Source organism: Salvelinus alpinus, chromosome 13, assembly GCF_045679555.1.
Source record: "Salvelinus alpinus chromosome 13, SLU_Salpinus.1, whole genome shotgun sequence".
Classification (NCBI taxonomy): Eukaryota; Metazoa; Chordata; class Actinopteri; order Salmoniformes; family Salmonidae; genus Salvelinus; species Salvelinus alpinus.
Window position 1 is genome coordinate 39,648,108 of NC_092098.1, and position 21,210 is coordinate 39,669,317.

Genomic DNA, 21,210 nt, shown 5'->3' on the forward strand with positions numbered 1-21,210 from the left:
CCCTCCTACTGTGTACTCCAGCCCCGAGGCACACTATGGTCTGATTGAGGGGGCATGATTTACGGCCCACAATGCACTGGGGTACTTCCCCTCTTCACCTGGGGTGCTCTTCCTTTTCGTTGCTGCTGTATCAAAGTGCGGTGGGGATGGGGGAGCAGATGGAGCTTACAAATGGAAATCTGATAGTTTGTCCCTCCCCCATTACCATTTGGCTTCCTATTAGACCTAAGGGCCAAATTTAGTGGCTTCTCTTCCTGTTGCATGCTCTGTTAACATGATACACATCTGTTGGGTGGGGGGAAATGAATGTGTAGCACTAGCTAGCATCACCTCAGGGCTCTTTCCATCTATCAGAACATTTGCCCTGATGGGGATTAATGAAACATTTTGCCCACTATTGGTTGTTAAGGTTGGGGCCATTTCATTCAGCTTAGTGTGTACTATTATGTTGCAAACCATTTCTCCCTCAAGATTACATTTCCCCCCCATGTAAGATAAAAAAGATAATATTACATAATATAATGCAGAAATAACCTTCTCTTATCCTCCAACTTGTTAGGATGCATCAAGTCAATTTATAATTTCAGAGGGTTTATTTATTGATAAAAAGTGATGAAATGTAGACATCAGTGAAACGTTAATAATTTGCAGAGGGCTAGAATGACATAAAGCTGGATCCGTTTCATCTTGCTACTTTATGCTAATCACTTGCTCAATGGCCACAACTCAGACAGTCTGCTGCATTAGTTAGATAGGAGTTAGCATAACAAACAATGGTTGCAAATAAGTTGATTTGCATAAAAAAACTGGGCATTTGCTTTGAGGCTTTCGGTGTCTCATGTCTGGGTATTAGTTCACAGACACAGCAACGCACAGTATCCTGAAAACGAAACCCACAGCAAATATGTAATTAGTGTTGTAATGCCTCTTATATCAGTACAAACACAGCAACATCATTTCCTGGCAAACCTGCCTACTTTGTAGCACCCCTCATCTCCCATCAAAGCTCCACTGCCTCCAATGGTATTTGTTTACACATTGGAGGGCGAATGCTGCAGGGAAAGTTATATGTTAGAGTAGGGTGCTGGTATTTTTGTTTTGCCTCCTTTTCTCTGGTGGGGGTTCAATTTGCCACTTGCGCCTTTGAAATGTGCAAATCACAGTTTCTGTCAAATAGGCCAACACTGAAGAGGGGAACATGCTATATAAACATACTCTAGCTTAATAATGAGTGATGTGAGAAAAACGTACATCTACAAGGGAGTTATAGTACTTTATTCTCTGTTTAAGTAACAGCGCTGGTTTGCTGATGCCATGAAAAGGCTACTGTGGCTAGTGCTGAGCGATTAATGCTTTTTGAGGTCGATTCGGTTTCAGTTTGATTATTAAAAAATAATAACAGTTTTCAATTTTGGTTTTGAATTACATGAAATGTATTATGAAATAATGACATTACAATAATTTTTAATGGACATTTGTTAATGGAAATTCCAAAGCCAAAAATAGTGAACATTCAATTGCCAAAACATTGAAAATATTCCATTGTCTCTGTCAGGTCCACATTGGGTAGAAATCAACAGACAAATAGGAAATTACTACGGAATAATACAATATTTCAGTTGTGTATACTACAAAATGTTTAGATGGCCAGGCCATCTAACGTTATGTGCTCCCCATACTGTACTGTCTTTAGTTATCGTATTTAGTTAGCCTGCCTAAGTATGCTTCAGAGCTGTCTAACTAAATAATGTTTACTAGTTATTCAGCGTAAATAAGGTATACTTTTACAAACGGTCTCTGTTCCTCTCGTTGTTGTACTGTGTACAGTACATTCCTCTCTCATGCGGTTTATGCAGTCTGTGTGTATCTACATACAGTAGCAGGCGTAAAATTGTATCTGGATACAATGACGAGATGCTCATGTCTATGCCCTAACCAATGGGAGTCGTTTTACCAAAGGCGGGAAGGCAGGCGACAAGCTTAGTTAAAAAATAAGCCCATAGAAAGGCATTGGGCTTATTTTGGACAGATTTTGGAGAGAGTGAAGCCTCTGAGCCGGAATAAAATTGCGCAATGATTATGATATTTTAGTTAATTACCACATTTCAGCACTGAACTAGGTTGAATATTTGCTTAATAAAAACTACCAATCCCGGGGGCCTCCCAAGTGGCGCAGCGGTTTAAGGCACTCTATTGCAGTGCTTGAAGCGTCACTACAGACCCGAGTTTGATCCCAGGCTGTGTCACAACCGGCCGTGACCGGGAATCCCATAGGGCGGCGCACAATTGGCCCAGCGTCGTCCGGGTTGGGGGAGGGTTTGGCCAGGGGGTTTTACTTGGCTCATCACGCTCTAGTGACTACTTGTGGTAGGCCGGGCACCTGCAGGCTGACCTCGGTTGTCAGTTGAATGGTGTTTCTTCCGACACATTGGTGTAGCTGGCTTCTGGGTTAAGCGGGCGGGTAAGAAGCGTGGTTTGGCGGGTCATGTTTCGGAGGACGTATGACTTGACCTTTGCCTCTACCGAGCCCGTTGGGGAGTTGCAATGATGAGACAAGATTGTAATTGGATCGCAATTGGAAATCATGAAAGTTGTGAGGAAAAGGGGGTAAAATGTTATAAAAAATTGTTTCACAAATATTTCTTATGTTTTTGCACATTTGTTAAATATTTCAGATCGTCAAACAAATTGTAATATTACACAAAGATAACCCAAGTAAACACAAAATGCAGTTAAGTGATAATTTTATTTATTAAGGGAAAAAAGCTAGAACCAGAACAGAGCTGGTTAAGTACAGAAACTGGGAAAATAGTGAAGCTTTCATGGAGGCAGATGACATGCCGTATTGCGGACAGTAACAGTGAAATGCCCGTTTGGTTCCTGTATGCTCCAAGAGAAACAGAGCTGGTTGCTCATGGACCTATGCATATTAAATACCTATGTGCACAATAAAAGTGTCATTGTAAGAATGGGGAACAGAATACAGGTAGAAAAGAGGGTAACTTTATGTTTTTGGACCTCCACATCCGGCTTCTTTACCTGCGGTATCGTCTGAGACCAGCCACCCGGACAGCTGATGAAACTGAGGAGTATTTCTGTCAGTAAAACTCATTCTGATTGGGTGGTTCTAGCTCCCCAGTGGGTGGGCCTGGCTCTCCAGTGGGTGGGCCTGGCTCCCAAGTGGGTGGATCTATGCCCTCCCAAGCCCACCCCTGGCTGTGCCTCTGCCCAGTCATGTGAAATCCATAGATGTATTTATTTATTTATATTTTTGTTCAGTATATATACACTGCTCAAAAAAATAAAGGGAACACTTAAACAACACAATGTAACTCCAAGTCAATCACACTTCTGTGAAATCAAACTGTCCACTTAGGAAGCAACACTGATTGACAATAAATTTCACATGCTGTTGTGCAAATGGAATAGACAAAATGTGGAAATTATAGGCAACTAGCAAGACACCCCCAATAAAGGAGTGATTCTGCAGGTGGTGACCACAGACCACTTCTCAGTTCCTATGCTTCCTGGCTGATGTTTTGGTCACTTTTGAATGCTGGCGGTGCTTTCACTCTAGCGGTAGCATGAGACGGAGTCTACAACCCACACAAGTGGCTCAGGTAGTGCAGCTCATCCAGGATGGCACATCAATGCGAGCTGTGGCAAGAAGGTTTGCTGTGTCTGTCAGCGTAGTGTCCATTTGCACAACAGCATGTGAAATTTATTGTCAATCAGTGTTGCTTCCTAAGTGGACAGTTTGATTTCACAGAAGTGTGATTGACTTGGAGTTACATTGTGTTGTTTAAGTGTTCCCTTTATTTTTTTGAGCAGTGTATATATACACTGCTCAAAATATATATATATATATTAAAGATTTAATACAATTTTTATAAACAATACAAAACATACACATACAAATGACTACATCACACATGCCGAGACCTACTAGCACACACCCCCATCTCCAGCGCCCGCATCACTTTACGCCACATGGCCTGGAAATCGCACCATTTTGTTTCTCTCCATAGCCCACGCACTTTCAATATTTAAATAATAAATAATATGATTTTTTCCATTGTGTTAACGATGGCAGATTGATTGATTTCCACATTTTTAGTATACGTTTTTAAAGATGAATGATGAGAAGAGAATCGTCCAACTCATAAGTTCATTGTTGTAAGCAAATATCTGTCAATTACAACTCCATGACTGTAATACTTGTGTTACTATAGACTATAAAAGTGGAGGGAAATCCTGGTGCATTTCCACCATCAGGCTAAACTCCAGTGTTAGGCTCAACATTTTGCTCTTTGCGTTTCCACCGTTTCCACCAAAAAAGTCAATTATGTTATATGATGTTTCTTTGGGCCTTATTCAATTAGCCTAAAATTGATCAGTCAAAATTTCGGGAGCGAGACAAAACTATTACTTTGTAGTAAGAATGAACATTTTGAATATCTCAATCAAAAAAAGAATGTCGATAGGGCCTGAACGATAATAGTATATTGTAATAAGCACAAAAAGTATTGTGATCTAAAACAACTCTCTCTCTCTCTCTCTCTCTCTCTCTCTCTCTCTCTCTCTCTCTCTCTCTCTCTCTCTCCCCCCCCCCCCCCCCACACGTACGCACACACACACACGCACAAACAGGATTGATTTCACATTGAAGACTGCTTAATGAGCAAGGAAAGAGAAAGCAATATGGATAGAGCTAGTCCACTGGGAACTCTAATGAGCCCATTGACTGAAAGGGTTTCTGCGGAGGTTGATAATTGATTACACCAGAAATGCATTGCTTTCACCTTCATACAGAGAAACTATCTGCTATCACCCTCACACGAGATTAAAACAAATCTAGTTCTATGATTCAGAATTAAGCTGTTTTGCAAAAAACGGCTTACAAATGCACAGTTTCAGTCTTCAGGCAGATTGACATTTGTCATGAATCTTGCCCTGGAAGGCAATAAATGCCAACCTGCATAAAACAGTGAGACAACCTGTCTGTTTGACAATGTAAATGGGGTTACACTCTCCTACAGCTGTTGATCGTAAGTTTCAATTTTAGTTTCAAGTTTATTGGCACGTGCACGGAATTGTGCAATGCATTTCTTGCAAGCTCTTTCCCAACAATGCAGTAATGAATATCAGTAGTACTATAAAATAAAGTAAAGTAGAACAAAAACACATGAGAAATAGAAACAAGAAGAACACGAGAAAGTAAGTAAGTTATATACAGGGTAAATTCTAGGGTCATTGCCAATACCATATTTACAATGTGCAGACTCCATGAGGAACAATAAAATCATTGAATTAAAATATTGGTTATGTTAGATACTAAAATCAGATCCAACAACAATATCAAGGGGTAAGAAATCCAGGGCTTAAAAACAAATGTGTCATTTTACGCTGATGATTCATGTTTTCTTGTAAATCCACAATTTGGATCCCTCCACAGCCTCATAGTGTCACGCCTGCTCCCGCTTCCCCTCTCTGGCGCTCGAATATATAGTACCCCGCATAACACCAGTCTCAACGTCAACAGTGAAGAGGCGACTCCGGGATGCTGGCCTTCTAGGCAGAGTTGAAAAAAAGCCATATCTCAGACTGGCCAATAAAAATAAAAGATTAAGATGGGCAAAAGAACACAGACATTGGAGAGAGGAACTCTGCCTAGAAGGCCAGCATCCGGGAGTCACCTCTTCACTGTTGACGTTGAGACTGGTGTTTTGCGGGTACTATTTAATGAAGCTGCCAGTTGAGGACTTGTGAGGCTTCTGTTTCTCAAACTAGACACTCTAATGTACTTGTCCTCTTGCTCAGTTGTGCACTGGGGCCTCCCACTCCTCTTTCTAATTCTGGTTAGAGACAGTTTGCGGGGTTCTGTGAAGGGAGTAGTACATAGCGTTGTACGAGATCTTCAGTTTCTTGGCAATGGAATAGCCTTCATTTCTCAGAATAAGAATAGACTGACAAGCTTCAGTAGAAAGTTATTTGTTTCTGGCCATTTTGAGCCTGTAATCGAACCCACAAATGCTGACGCTCCAGATACTCAACTAGTCTAAAGAAGGCCAGTTTTATTGCACCGTTAATCAGCACAACAGTTTTCAGCTGTGCTAACATAATTGCAAAATAGTTTTGTAATGATCAATTAGCCTTTTAAAATGATAAAATTGGATTAGCTAACATAATATGCCATTGGAACAAGGGAGTGATGGTTGCTGATAATGGGCCTCTGTACGCCTATGTAGATATTCCATAAAAGAATCTGCCGTTTCCAGCTAAAATAGTCATTTACAACATTAACAATGTTTACACTGTTTTTCTGATAAATTTGATGTTTTAATGGACTTTTTTTTTTGCTTTTCTTTCAAAAACAAGGACATTTCTAAGTGACCCCAAACTTTTGAACGGTAGTGTATATTGGTTATCTTTGAAAGACATATAGTGGTACTAAGATATAACTTACACACGTTTGTAACAATAACTTCCTATGCAAAAATAAACTCAATCGAAGTAAGTTGCGAAATTTTTATTTATTTCATTAGCTCTGCAATTGCTGGGAGCTATTCATGCCCTGTCCCCAGATCGAGTGGGGGGTTTTTAGCCGATGGATTTTGAGCCTCTGTGCTCTTGGGTGGGAGAAAAACATATCTTTGTTTCAAACTCCTTCGCTCTCACACACACACAGCTTTTAGTTTGCTTGTTCCCATGGCGATGCACTCCAAACCTCCCTGCCAGATCACCATAACAACCAGGGGTACCAAGAACATTTATCCTTGCCTTGGCTTGAGAACGAGATCCCGAATTCCGGAATACCTATCCACTCTCCGTTTCCATGACCACGTGTTAGGAGGAATGTGATTCGCCTGGGTCAACATATGGGGCTCCACTTAAACCCATCCACTGAATGGGCCTAGTCTGGGTTAGAGAAAGAAAACCGTTTTTGAATGAGCGAGGAAAGCTTTGACTTCATTTTGAGCTAAATCCCACGCACAGCACTTTTTCCAGAAAATTGACGTATATATAACTTACGTACTATGAAGGATGGAAATGCTGTGCTCATGGTTCAGATGGTTTTAGTGCAGTCTGACAATGTCATTTCATGCTCTCTTTATTAGCTTTAGGGCAAGAACAACATTTGCAGTGGTCCTATGCTTTTGAAAAAATAGCAGGATCTCACAATCTGTGGCAGCGCAAATGTACTGTAAATGTGTGCAAATCTGCTGAGTCCGCTAGTAGGCCTAACCATTGTGCAATGATGACACCGTTGCTGAGATCTAAAGTCAACTGCCAGTCATCGAGTCATAGGCTAGCTTCTTGTTCTATCAGCAAGTGCTATTATGGGCCGCGAGTTCACTTTCTCGATCGGGAAAACCATGGACAGAACTCACTCTGACTGAAAAGAAAAGTTAGAGGCTACTTCAAGAAAATAGTATTTACCCGTCAGAATAATAAACAATTGATCAACCTAAAATCAAGCACACATAAACTGGGTCCATAAATGTTAGTTTTTTAAAGAGAGCGGTAACTATTATTAACATGTTGCAATATGTGCCACGGAGGCAAGTGGTTGTCCAAAACCCTTCGGAGAAATGGCAATGATTTTCAGTCTTGGGCATGTGTCTATGAATGCCCGGCTGTTGTGTAGTTGCCAGTTGGGTTATCAGACATCTGTTCATCTAGCAGATAAAAGACCCTACAGTCTACAGAGGATCGTGTCTGTGTAGTGAACCAAAGCCCACGCGGAGAGCAAGGAGGCTTCCTTGGACCCTTCTCTGGTATCTAATTGGAGATCTGATCGGAACAATTTGCCAACCCTTTAGAACTTCACTGAATAAACTGTGTATCTGGCAAGAGACCTGAAGGGTGATTTGGTATGAACTGAAGGACATGATGCTATGTCCTTGATAAATAGGTTATAACCACTGGTAAACACTGTAAGCAGGGCTTTGATGAGGTGGCTTTTGAGGTTACGGTTGTTTGTTCTGACACAGAGTATAGGTAGTAGAGGATTGGGCAGTAATGGAGGTCACCTCAACAGGAGTGCAGTTAATTAGCCTAGATATCTTATGATGGTTAGGGATCGGGCACTGAGGTTTGTGCCAGAGGGGTACATTGGTTTGAGCAAAGGGAGTGACACTATGGTTCATGAACTGTATTGAGGTCTACTCTGTATTGAATGTATCTACACTACACTGAACCAGCACACGTACTGTACGCTCCGTGACAATTACAGATATGGAGTCATCAAGAGACATATTTTTGACTCAACTTAAAAGCACGTGCTGATAATTTTTTATTTCTGCTTAAAAGCAGTGATGTCAGTGGAATATCATTGATTATAACGACCCCTAACAAGGCTAACTGCTGATCCCAGTTGACCTGACACAGACAGTGATTGACCTATGCCCTAATGGGATCTCCACCATTGAGAGTGTTAGACCCAGGACTATTGTAATTCTTGGAAACAACCTTTTTGTAAATGGATTACCACCTGTCGTCAGTGGGTGGGAGATGGTGGAAGGTGAAAGTAAAGTCAGGGGAAACTACAGCTTACTCACTTTGGGAAAGGAAGCCTATTTATCCAGATTCCTTGTGACTATTCAAAGACCCTACGACAAGCTCTAATATATGTCTCTCCCATTAGTCTAAGATTTGAGGGTAAGACAAATGGAAACATATGAAAACCTTCAAAGACGGTTAGTGGAGAACTGTACCTAACACCAATGACTTACTACCTCCTGAAATGTAGAGCTGATTTAAATAAGATTGTTGAGTTCACTCCTCTGCAGGTTGGTAAACCTTGTTTCTTCTGGAACATATTGTCCTACTACACATGATGTCATTCATCTTACTACGTCTTAGGTTACCTACTATTTGAAGCAAAAGGCATAATGCAATTTAAACAATTACCAAATTCCCTGTTGTGCTGCATTATAATTCTCTGACTGTATGTGGTGAAATTCATTGGACTGGAAGGGACTGAAATTGCGCCCTTCCAGACGAATGCTGCTAAGTGGTAATATTAACGAGGCAATAGCAGCATTTTCATTATTTGTTTCCATTTGGGTTAAACCTTTCTGGAAGCAGACATTAACTAGGAAACCTTTGTACAATGGTAGAGGGAAATAATTTGATGAAAAGGGAATGACACGTGATTCAACAAAAAGACAGTGCTGTAAACTGTAGAAGATCCAGTGGTTGCTACAATTACGTGCCATTATGTGATCCGATTCAGGAAACTAGGCATATGTCGCAAGTCATGACTTCACAGGAGAGCTGTTTGAACGTAAAATAATGTTTTTATCAAAATGCGTTTTTTGGCAGAAATGCCTTCTCGAACATGTGAACTTTCATGAACTTTCATCAAACGTGTATGCCATCTGTAAATACGAATACAATTGTTAAATTACGAGCCTGTTTGGTTTAGCCACAGAAAAAAAGGAGCATAATGAGTGGGCTGGACATGCCGAGAGATGAGTTTTGATTGGTCTACCATATAGCACGCGTCTGTTTATTTGAGCTGGTCAGTATGTTTAGGTAATAGTGTCGAATGCGGCTTTTTAAATAAAAGTATTGTGTAGTAATACTGCATAAATCTAATGTCAAGTTAAAGTGTACTGTTAGCTAGCTGGCTTACGAGCTAACGTTATGTATATACTCTCCACTTTCTGGAGGACCGAGTTTTGAAATCAGCGGAATTCGAGTATGATAGCTAAGGAGATGGAGAAAACATCAGTCTGGATAACATCGTCAAACTAAGGCAACCATGCATGGCATCAGACAGGATACGCGTCCAACCATGGTGTATACTGGTAAGATATTCAGATATTACACGTTTCTAATTTTGACAGAAATTGGTTTAATTTCAAGTGTACTGTTATCAACCCTTAAAGAGATGGGTGGGCCTAAGGCTTAAGAGGGTGTGAACAATGCTGAATGGGTGTAGACAAAGAAGGGCTCTCCAATAGTAGTACCAAAACATTGAAAGACGGTTCTCTCAAACGTAAGTTTTCAAGTTGATCAACTTTCAAAGCAGAATTACTTTCCCATTGTTTCCTCAAATACAGTGTATGATATACCATTTTGTAGCTCTGAGTCTCTACTTTTATCCAATGTAAAAAACAGAATTTCAAATGTTGCTACATAAGACCGAATCCAGGTGGTGAGTCACATATATTAACCTAGCTCCTGTGCTTTCAAGTTGACCTTTCCCCGCTTCAAATGAGGTGGATAAAAGCAAACTATTCAAAGTCAATGGTTGGGGGAAGATTTCTTTCTTTAGAGAGACCGGCAGATAAAAGGAAACAAAAAGTGAGATTAAATATTCATGAAATGCCTGCAAGAGGAGCATATGTTTTATTGATTGAGAGCAAAGAACAATAAGAGTCCAAGGTTTCAACTTAAGAGCACTCTAAGCAAATATAACTTTTATGTAGAGCCCATCGTGATATGGAGGGATACAAAAGCCAGTGAGACCTCTTTCCCGAGCCATTTGCCTGCTACGCTACAAAGGTTTGGGTTAACACTTTGTACTGAAGGCTAATGAAGCGCAATGGGGCCCTCCGCTTAAAGGAGCGTCTAGGTTAGTGTTCACTTACAATAGGCCATCAAGGGAGATATTAAAGCCATAGGTTTGAAAAATGGATAGGATGGGAATTTGCCACTGCAGCACTGTTTATTTTTTTAATCAAATGGCTGACACCAGGGAATAGAGGATTCTAAGGATCTGACTAACATGGATGCTTTGCAAAGTGGATGTCATATGCTGGACTGAGCTTTGTTCTCTAAATGGCAACAGTAGGGAAGAGGGTTGCGCCCTTGTTTTCGGTCCATTACATGTGGATAAGCCTTCCTGAGCGCCTACACAGGAGACCATAGCTATGCTAATAGCTACTGTTGAGGAAAGAATGGTTTGAGATTTCATAGCCAAAAACAAACAATGCACATTCAGATGCTGAGGATCTCGATCACCATCAAATGTTTTGGAGGGTGTAAATTAACCTCTAAAACGAGTGTCCAATCACAATGTCTGCTCTATATTTGGACTTTTATTTTCTTGTATGAGCTTTCTATCCTCACTGTATATTTGACAGTTTAGTGTGACTTTTATTTTGAGAGCAGGTGTTTTTTGCCTTCTCTGGTTTACGCGCCAAGGGCAAATGGGAAACGGGCGTAAGAGAGGAAAAGGAAAACATTTTGTTAAGGTTGTTCAAGCACCCAAGAAACAACGTCAAACGTAGCACCTAGCTGGAAAGAGAACAAGGTATTTACTGTGTTTTAAGATTGGTCTTGTTTCAGATATCTTTCTAATTATTTTGAATATGTACTGAACGGATATTTGTGTTGTAATTGATGTTCTGAAGTTTGCAATCGATATGACGTTATTAGCTGTAGACTAGCTCCACTGTTTATGCTGGCTAATATTAGTTAATCTTGTGCCACATTAGCAAGCTATTAGCACGTAATCAACTATTCTGGTAGAAATTCTCATGCTTTTGATGTATCAAGCACGCTAATGTAAAGTTGTGTAAAAGTGTATTGTTTGTGGAATGTATTGTTCATATTGTAAGAGCATTTTTGGTTTGTTTCTCCATCAGCTCTTACGGTGTGTTTATGGAAATGGTACCGCATTAAACTTTTATGAACCATTGTCCCGACTTCCGCCGAAGTCGGCTCCTCTCCTTGTTCGGGCGGCGTTCGACGTCACCGGCTTTCTAGCCATCGCCGCTCCATTTTTCATTTATCCATTTGTTTTGTCTTGTTCCCTGCACACCTGGTTTTCATTCCCTAATCACACTGCATGTATTCATTCCTCTGTTCCCCCTCATGTCTTTGTGTAGAATTGTTTGTGTTACGTGTCAATTTTGACACGCCAGACTGGTGTTTGTATTATTCCGTGTTTTGTCACGAGGTATGTTTATTTGTTTGAACATAATTATTGTGACTGTTTGCGCCTTTTGCACTTGTGCCAATTGGCTGGAGGTTTTGACGCAGTGGCGTCCGTCTGTTGGTTTCTCCTGCCTCAAAGTGTGCGCCTGTTCACAACTCTCTGCTCTCCTGCACCTGACTCCGCTACCAGTGCGCACACCCTTGACAACCATCAGTTTGAGAGTCAACCATTCATTCAGCTGGGGATGCTACTGAGAGCACAAATCAGATCTAGTTTTTTTCTTCTGAAGAACCAAAAACAGAAGTGGAGCACAAAAGAGCAAACTATAACAGTACGTTTGTACAGTGAGCTAAAATGTAATTGATTTAGTTCATTCCAAAAATGTCTCTAAGGACGGACATCCTGCACCAATGCCCAAAGTCAACCCAATCATCCAATCCTTACTACTTTTGTCAAAACCCAGAAATTTTCCCCAACAGGACATAGCTACAGCGTATACAGTAGCTACATTATATTCAGGTTTCCATTTTGGAAGAAACCATTCACTGAAGACAAACAATGTATACGAAATGCTTTAGTCTGGTTTTAGACCCCATCATAGCACCGAGACTGCACTTGTGAAGGTGGTAAATTACCTTTTAATGGCGTCAGACCGAGGCTCAACATCTGTCCTCGTGCTCCTAGACCTTAGTGCTGCCTTTGATACCATCGATCACCACATTCTTTTGGAGAGATTGGAAACCCAAATTGGTCTACACGGACAAGTTCTGGCCTGGTTTAGATCTTATCTGTCGGAAAGACATCAGTTTGTCTCTGTGAATGGTTTGTCCTCTGACAAATCAACTGTACATTTCGGTGTTCCCCAAGGTTCTGTTTTAGGACCACTATTATTTTCACTATATATTTTACCTCTTGGGGATGTCATTCGAAAACATAATGTTAACTTTCACTCTCTCAGAGGACCTGAGCCCTAGGACCATGCCTCAGGACTACCTGGCATGATGACTCCTTGCTGTCCCCAGTCCACCTGGCCGTGCTGCTGCTCCAGTTTCAACTGTTCTGCCTGTGGCTATGGAACCCTGACCTGTTCACCGGACGTGCTACCTGTCCCAGACCTGCTGTTTTCAACTCTCTAGAGACCGCAGGAGCGGTAGAGATACTCTTAATGATCGGCTATGAAAAGCCAACTGACATTTACTCCTGAGGTGCTGACTTGTTGCACCCTCGACAACTACTGTGATTATTATTATTTGACCATGCTGGTCATTTATGAACATTTGAACATCTTGGCCATGTTCTGTTATAATCTCCACCCGGCACAGCCAGAAGAGGACTGGCCACCCCTCATAGCCTGGTTCCTCTCTAGGTTTCTTCCTAGGTTTTGGCCTTTCTAGGGAGTTTTTCCTAGCCACCGTGCTTCTACACCTGCATTGCTTGTTGTTTGGGTTTTAGGCTGGGTTTCTGTACAGCACTTTGAGATATCAGCTGATGTAAGAAGGGCTATATAAATTTGATTTGATTTGATTTAAAGCTTCCTGCTAGCCACAGGTAGGGCTTTTCATTGTGCAGCGAGTGCTCTAGCCCTGTTAAGCAGCGTTCTCTTTGCACTATAGAAGCCAAACATTTGGATAAACACTGCTTGCGCTTTTGTCAAAAGGATTTCCCGGCCTGTTGTGGAGCGGTCTATCACATCTCCCTCTCTGTCATGGTGATAAAAGGTGTGAATGAGAGATTAGTGGAGCGAGCTCTGGCGGCTTTACCTTCACTCTGCCTTTTTCGAAAGCTCTTAGAATAAAGGGGGGCAAACCTTGGGAATCACGTCAACTGTAAACAAGCCTCAAATCTCCCTGGAGTGACTACTGGGCAGGACATGACACAAACACAAACCGAAACATTCATCATACAGTATTTGGAGGGTTTACCAAATTGGTAAAAAAGTATTATACATGGAGCTAGTGCTCCATCTTGACATGAAGATAATCTCTAACCAATAGTGCAAAAAAAGTATTAGGTGAACAATAGGTAGGTAAAGAAATAAAACAACAGTAAAAAGACGGGCTATATAAAGTAGCGAGGCTATAAAAGTAGCGAGGCTACATACAGACACCGGTTAGTCAGGCTGATTGAGGTAGTATGTACATGTAGATATGGTTAAAGTGACTATGCATATATGATGAACAGAGAGTAGCAGTAGCGTAAAAGAGGGATTGGCGGGTGGTGGGTGGTGGGACACAATGCAGATAGCCCGGTTAGCCAATGTGCTGGAGCACTGGTTGGTCGGCCCAATTGAGATAGAATGTACATGAATGTATTGTTAAAGTGACTTTGCATATATGATAAACAGAGAGTAGCAGCAGCGTAAAAAGAGGGGTTGGGGGGGGCACAAAATGCAAATAGTCCGGGTAGCCATTTGATTACCTGTTCAGGAGTCTTATGGCTTGGGGGTAAAAACTGTTGAGAGGCCTTTTTGTCCTAGACTTGGCACTCCGGTACCGCTTGCCATGCGGTAGTAGAGAGAACAGTCTATGACTGGGGTGGCTGGGGTCTTTGACAATTTATAAGAGAGAACTTCGATATGTGACATGATAACTGTTGCATCGCAGTTGTTTGGCTGAAGTGGCCTTGGGGACTGACAGTGACATCAAATCATTGACGGGAACCAAGACAATTGTGAGATAAACGCAATAACACCTGATGAATAAGAAATTAAATATTTGGTTTTAAATTAAATAATTACCAACAAGCTAGCATTTCAAACCCCGGCTCTTATTACAGCTCAGCCACTCACTCATCCACCGTAAGCAGCTGAAATGACTCAGTCATGTCATGATTTCAAATTAGTCAGCAGCAAAAACCTTCCTCACTGTATTGGTCCCATGTTGGATGGAAAAATAGCATCTCCGCTCAAAAGGATCGCTGTCAACCCGGAATAATTCCACACCTCTGGCATTAATATTAACATGACACATGACTGTATTCATTATGCAACAGTCAGGAAGGTGCAGACATACATCTGTAGGTGTCTGCTCCACTCTGTCCCCACAATGACATGACAACTGTGTAAAGCAGTATAAAGGTCCTTGCTTATTCAGCCTCCGCTAACAGCCGGGGAACAAAAGGAAGGCTGCTTGTTGTAATTACAGGAAAGTTCCTCTGATGAGGTCCCAGGAAGCAACTTGTGTGTCAATTATTTATGGCAACAGCATCAAACAGGCTTAGAGGTGATTTTTTGGGGAGGGGGGGGGGGGGGAGTGTGTGTGTGTGTGTACTAGATATAATGTGTGTGTGTTGTGAGACAGGGAGAGAGTGGGGAGGAATCGGTCTGGCCTGCCTCCTCAGCAAAGTGTTTGAAGAACACTTGTAATGTATGCGCACGTTTTTTTCTCCCCATACCTCTGGGCAACGATCTGCACAGGAGGAGGTGTATCTGGGAATTAATTATTCATCATGGCAATGTATGATCAAACATATTGTTGTAACTGGCAATTGCTAACCCCTTTCAGCAAAGTCTGCAGAAAAGCTCTTTCTAGCAATCAATCTGCAAAATATAGCACAGCCCAGACGATAATCACATTATGAACACTGGTGTATTATGAACACTATTCGACAATAGTATTGCCGAAATTGCCCAGATAATGGTTTGCTATTACTGCACAGCAGCCAACAATAATATTATGACCACAAGTCATACTGTGGAGAGATTTTATTTAGACTGTGTCGAAAGCTCAGGCTGGATGTTTAAACTGTTTATAATGTGTCATTCACTTCAGTACATGGAGCTCAGTTATCCCCTAAGTAGCTCACCAGGGTAGTGGGTAGTGGGACCTGATATGTGATGAACCAGAGTGAGACTATTAGGATGCCACAAACACCTATTTCTCTCTACAGACTCACTCCCTTTGTCTCGCTGTTTCTATGAAACACAGAGACAAACAAAAACACACCACTGGGTTTTATTAGCGAGGGGCACTGATGAAAACAGCAGCGCCCCACCGCTGGGTTGATCTTCCGTGTGGCTTTCTCTCATCATAAGAATGACTGACAGCAGCCCACATCCTCTCTCTCACTCTGTCCATCTCTCTCATGGTGCTGCATTTGCTTAATTAGCAACAATGTCGCCTTTCAATCCGCAACCAAACCCCAGTCCTTTGATCAATTTCACTTGTGTTTCCCAAACAGCCAACTGTAGTCTTTACCGTCAAGCTAAGAAGGACCCTGGGTATCGGTTAGCTATGTTCGCTAGCCACCGCTGAGGGGAAATGCTAATGATAACAAAATGGCCGCCGTGAGAGGAAAAGGCTCCTTTTCATTTCATTCATAAAGCTTTGACTATGAAAATGGACCTGCAGGAACATAGGTATAGATATACCATGGTATTACAAATGTCCTCACTATTCCTTAGACAGCTGCCTTCTGCATCACAAGCAGGCCTATCAGTAATGCAAGTATTCATGGACAAATCCTCATACGCTTTGTGAGAACGATGAGCAGCCCAATGTCGTCATTGTGATATTATATTATAGGGCTGTCAATTAACCTATTCAGTCCATCCTGATTTGAGATACACAGGGAATTGGCTTGAGAATGAATTGACACTACAATGCTGTACACTACCTGTTGTACAAATGATATTTAATTACTTAGTTGGTAATGTTCTGAAAATAAAGTATTGGATTAAACTGTTGAGCGACATGTACACTACTGTTCAAAAGTTTGGGGTCACTTAGACATTTCCTTGTTTTTGAAAGAAAAGCTCATTTTGTCCATTAAAATAACATCAAATTGATCCGAAATACAGCGTAGACATTATTAATGTTGTAAATGACTATTGTAGCTGGAATAGGCAGATTTTTTTAATGGAATATCTACATAGGTGTACGAAGCCTATTATCAGCAACCATCACTCCTGTGTTCCAATGGCATGTTGTGTTAACTAATACAAGTTTATAATTTTAAAAGGCTAATTGAGCATTAGAAAACTATTTTGCATTGTTAGCACAGCTGAAAACTGTTGTCCTGAATAAAGAAGCAATAAAACTGGCCTTCTTTAGACTAGTTGAATATCTGTATCATCAGCATTTGTGGATTTGATTACAGGCTCAACATGGCTAGTAACAAAGACCTTTCTTCTGAATCTCGTCAGTCTATTCTTATTCTGAGAAATTAAGGCTATTCCATGCAAGAAAATGAAGATCTCGTACAACGCTGTGTACTACTCCCTTCAATGCTTTTCTTTAAAAAAAATGCTTTTCTTTAAAAGACAATGAAATGTCTAAGTGGCCCCAAACTTTTGAACAGTAGTGTACCTCAGCAGATGTTCCCAAGTCAATGCTGTTGACTTGGTGTATTTTGTTTGAAATCCGCTTTATTAATGTCATTCTAAATTAGAGTGAAAAGGAAAACCAAAACAAAAGCAAATATATTGTTATATCATACACCAAATTAGGTGGGGGTCATAATTCAAACTAATGCTAATGAGCAGCCATTTTGACTGCAACATTCTGACAGTCTAATAAATACATTACATATATGCTATCAAGAAAAATGATAATTTGGTTGTGTTTATGAAGGTCTTGGGTAACATTAAAATACCAAAACAAAAAGTGTTTCAAAGAACACAATAGCACTTGGATTAGTTTATGCTACTGTAGGTGACCTGCTGCCTAGTTCTCATGTATGGAGCGTAAAGGAACCACGGTTATTCTTTGAAAAAGTGATATTTTGAAATAATAGTTAATCTCTTACATTTTTTTTGTTATTTGGCAAATGTTTTGGGAACATCAGAATCTGCTCTTTTTGATACTATATAGAAATCAAAATGTCTTACCTGCATGTGACTCTTTAGGAGGATTTGAAAAACTGCTTATGGGCACAAATTCTGTTTGTGATATCGAAATTCTAATAATACACTTGTGTTAAATTAACTTACTTAGGAAAGGTCAATGACGGATGGGGTAATGACTTAAAAAATTGCAGATATATTTCACTTTTAAATTCATATGCAAGTCAAAATGACTGCCTCTGAGCTTCTAGTGTTAAAGGTGTGCATCTCTATGCATCAAGACCACAGTCTTTTATAACAAGTCCTATTGTTTTAGGACTAGTGATAGCATACAGCATAATGTGAAACCAAATTGACCCCTCCTGGATCCAAATGAAAGGGAGTTCTTCAAAGTGAGATTGGGTCCTCACGGGCCCCGTTTTAATCTGCGCTTGTTGTTGCTGCTTGCAGCTCGTACCCTCCTTTTTGAAGAACACTTGCGGGGGAGGAGAGCACGGCCCAAAATGATGTGCGTAGCGGGAGCTGTAGTGTTGTTCCAGCGCCGGATGTCGCCTGGGAGAGATGCATTTTTCATTACTCCACTGCTAATAAAAGCTATTGCGAGAGTTGGGTCTCCCAGGGATGTGCCCTCCATACAAAACACATGGAAAGGGGGAGGAGAGAAGGAGAAGAAGGGAAGAGAGGAGAGGGGAAATGCTCTCAGAGCAGAATGCAAAAACCTCTCCTTTATTAACTTTAAAGTTCAACTTATTTCAACAAATGTCAAAAATGGTAGCTTGCTAATTCGAAAGATCTAATACGCACACACACACACAGCTGTTTTTGATCAGGCCGGTTTGTAATGAGCAACCAAATAGATAACAGACCACTCAAGTATCTCTTACTTCCATGTCTCCAACCACAAATGTATTCATCCTAAACCTGCGATTACAAATAACTGAGGCTACCCTTGAAAATACAAAATATACAAGTTTCTTTCACTTTATCTTTTTTAAAAGACCACTTTCTTTTTGAGCGTCACAACACAAACAGCCTAGCACAAAAGAGAACAACAAAAGCTTTGCTGTGGCCAAAAGAAGATCTTATACCAGTCTGAAGGAATATCCTCACTATAAAGCAAACCTTTCATGGAGCCTTGTGCCACAAACACAATGTCAACACTGAGTCACCTGAACAGCCAAAGAGTCTCAGGGCCATGTTACAACACATTGATTTATGCGTTTCAAAATGGGAGCTAACAAGCTATGAGGCCAACTAAGAAAACATCCTCACAATGCTCATAAAAAGCTCAAATAGCTATGTGTGTGTGCGTGTGTGTGTGTGTGTGTGTGTAAGCTGCCTGTATGTATGTGTCTACTTCCAAAAGACGTTAGTGAATCACTTACCCACTGCTTCATGATGTGACGACACTGAAAATCAGTGCACGCCTATTACCTGTCCCTCTCTCCCTCGCGCTCTCCCTCCGTATGCTACCTCTCTCTGTGAATACTTCCCCCTCCCAGATGGTGTCTGACAGAAAGGACCTGCAAGTCTGTCATCAGTAGTGACAGCCTCGTCACCAGTCCTGTCACACTTTCTGTTTGTCAGGTCACCGGCAGCTGCCACTGAGCCTCCCTGTCGCCATCATCCCAGACACCCTAGACCCACTCCAATTCGCATACTGCCCACAACAGATCCACAGATTATGCAATCTCAATTGAACATCACACTGCCCTCTCCCACCTGGACAAGAGGGATAATGACTACGTGAGAATGCTGTTCATAGACTACAGCTCAGTCTCCTCCAAGCTTATCACCAAGCTATGGACCCTGGGACTGAACCCCTCCCTCTGCAACTGGATCCTGGACTTCCTGACCGGCCAGCCCCAGGTGGTGAGGGTAGGCAACCAGTGGCGAACCGTGACTATAGGACCTAGGCCTGAGAGGCCCAGAATCTTTCAATACTTTGTATCAAACTCAGAAATCACGAAAATAACAGAACACCTAGCATCACTTAACTTCTCTAGGATAGGGGGCAGAGTTTTCACTTAGGGAAAAATAGCGTGCCCAATTTCAACTTCGTTCTACTCATCCCCAGAATATAAGATATGCATATTATTAGTAGATTTGGATAGCAAACACTCTGGAGTTTCTAAAACTGTTTGAATCATATCTGTAAGTATAACAGAACTTATGTAGCAGGCAAAACCCTGAGGACTAACCATTTTTATTTTAAGTCACTGTCTGTTCAATGAGTTTTTATGGGCAGGCCAGATTTCTAATCACTCTATTCTCAGTTCCTACTGCTTCCACTGGATGTCACCAGTCTTGGGAAATAGGTTGAGGTTATTCATTTGTGCAATGAAGAAGAAGGCAATCAGGAAGTAGAGTAACGTCTTGTGTACTGTTTGAGAGTTGCGCAAGACTAGAAAAGTAGCGTTAGTTTGTTGATCTCCTGTATTGAAAACAGATTGACCCGTCTTCAATTTGATCGATTATTAACGTTTACAAATACCTTAAATTGTATTACAAAAGTACTTTGAAATGTTTTGGCAAAGTTTAGAGGTAATTTTTTAGATATTTTGTAGTGACTTTGCGCTTATTGGAAGCTGTTTTTTTCTGGTACAACGGCGCCAAATAAATGGACAATTTGGATATATATGGACGGAATTAATCGAACAAAAGGACCATTTGTGATGTTTATGGAACATATTGGAGTGCCAACAAAAGAATCTCGTCAAAGGTAATGCATGTTTTATATTTTATATCTGCGTTTTGAGTAGCGCCGGCATGGTTGAAATAGGCTACACTCTCTTTGTTGACATTGTGCTATCATCAGATAATAGCATCTTATGCTTTCGCCGAAAAGCCTTTTTGAAATCTGACAAGTTGGCTGGATTCACAACGAGTGTAGCTTTAATTTGGTATCTTATATGTGTGATTTAACGAAAGTTTGATTTTATATAATGTTTTTGAATTTGGCGCTCTACATTTCCCCTGGCTATTGGCCAGTTGGGACGCAAGCGTCCCGCTATCCCAGAGAGGTTAATGCGCCCGCCATTATATTATTATATTTCTAGTGAATGAGGAGCAATGCTTTTTGATGATTTTATGAATTAATCAAATGGGTCTGGCCGCGCTTCGTGCTGCTGCACACACAGAGAGGGAACCGGCATGGACACAACATGTGACACACAGCATCATATCTAGGGGGTGGATCAGCTTTAATATTGTGGATAGATTGTTGCTTCCATCAATGTAATTGTCTCCATCATTTCAAATCCCCCATATTCTTTTTAGGTATATATATTTTTTTTGGGGGGGGTATAATATATATATTTTTTTTTTGGGGGGGTATATACAGTGGGGAGAACAAGTATTTGATACACTGCCGATTTTGCAGGTTTTCCTACTTACAAAGCATGTAGAGGTCTGTAATTTTTATCATAGGTACACTTCAACTGTGAGAGACGGAATCTAAAACAAAAATCCAGAAAATCACATTGTATGATTTTTAAGTAATTCATTTGCATTTTATTGCATGACATAAGTATTT

At 41.0% G+C, this 21,210-nt stretch overlaps 1 protein-coding gene across 1 annotated transcript in view; it reads right to left on the minus strand.

Moving 5' to 3' along the window:
* The window catches only part of tmem132e (transmembrane protein 132E), a 379,620-nt gene that overhangs the window by 84,675 nt on the left and 273,735 nt on the right, over nt 1-21,210 (minus strand). The gene's annotated exons all lie outside the window — the stretch shown is intronic.